Here is a 1,594-nt window from a genome sequence, read left to right as displayed (position 1 = left end):
GCCTTCAGGTTTCCAGATGTCACATCAATGCATACTCTCATGCCATGGAGGAAGAGTAGATTTTAATGAAGAGAAAGGAGAAGAGGTTGGCCTGGAGAGCTTGTCTCTAGCCTGCTATCTTCCCTGGGGAAAGGGGAAATGGTAATGACAGGGAAGGGTAGGTGGCGGGTGATTGTTATGGTACAATGAGCTACTATATACACATCCAATATGCGGAGGCGTACTGTAGATGCAATACACGCAAGAGTAATCTTGTCCACACAATAAGTTATCGTGCAAACCCATTTTGCACTGTCCATGTCTCGCAGGTTCTAGAGGCGATCGTCTAAACCAGTCTCATGTAGAAAGTTCAAGAGACTTTATGGCACGTTGGGCACAGTCAACTGTTCACCACGTGCCCAGAATCTTTTCTTCCTAAAAGGGGCGATAGTCCAAGCAGTCAACACTAGCTTTAAGTGTTCTTCATTCGCCCGCTTAGTGAGGGCACACACAAAGTACTTGAGCTATTGTCTCGGGAGTGTGACAGACACTACAGTGCTGAACATGAAGGCTGTGATGTGCAATTTTGTTGCCTTTGACCCTCCTGTTGCATGTCACCCAGAAAGAGTATAGAGCACCAACAAGATGACATAGGATGGGACACACTCAAGCATAAGTGTGTGTTACCCATTGTGTCCTTGTTTTGTTCTTGCCCTTTTACTCTTCTGTCTGTGCTGTTTTGTTGCAACTGTTACATCTGTTCTACAAATAAAACGGACTGTGCTAAAGTTGCACCAACCAGAGGGGTGGTCAATGCAAGTGTGGGAGGATTTATTCATTTTTATTTATTTATTTATTGCCGAAGGATACTGTTGCATCTCTTCTAACTGGTCACAACTGATTGTGATATAGAATCGTCACTTACAGCGCATACATAGACGAGGGACCTCGTCTATGTAGGCGCTGTAAGTGACGATTGATACCATTGAATACGAACTAGCCCGTACCCAAACCTTGCTGTGATACAGAGGTTCCTAAACAGGAATAAAGTACCTCGGAAAGGCTGGCTATATTTGAGCAAGCAGGTGGCAATTAATGAACCGGCCTGTTAACAAGTTTTTTTCCAGGCTGCCTGACTATATGTATGTTTTTGTGGTCCCCTCTGTTGTCTGCAGCACCTTTGTTAAAGTCGGCTGCTGTATATATAGTACAGCCCTATTTGTTATGCGACAGTGGTTATGCTATATAGCTTTTGAAATCTAGTCTGGCTTCTGTGTTAGCTGTAAAGTGCATGCCTTTGTTCATTCATCCAGTAATAATATATTCTGGTCAGTTATTTTTTGTTTTCTGCATCCTCAGGCATTCTTGCTATGACAACAAAGTACTTATATAATAATCATAGTGGTAAGATATTTGCAGCAAGAGCAGTCCTCTGTGCTGTCACCCTGCTACAATACAGCATTTTAGCGGAACATTTCACCGAGCCTGTGCCAAAGAAAGCAGAATGAAAGCTTCATTCCATTCATGCTGTCTTCGGTTAGTACAGGAAGCATCTTCAACAGCAGTTAATGCGGCAGTTTTTCAGGTCACTTTGTTGTTATTGAATGACCGACTC

The sequence above is a fragment of the Dermacentor andersoni genome, unplaced genomic scaffold (assembly GCF_023375885.2).
Source record: "Dermacentor andersoni unplaced genomic scaffold, qqDerAnde1_hic_scaffold ctg00000175.1, whole genome shotgun sequence".
NCBI classification, from domain to species: domain Eukaryota; kingdom Metazoa; phylum Arthropoda; class Arachnida; order Ixodida; family Ixodidae; genus Dermacentor; species Dermacentor andersoni.
Note: the sequence above shows the minus strand (reverse complement) of the source record.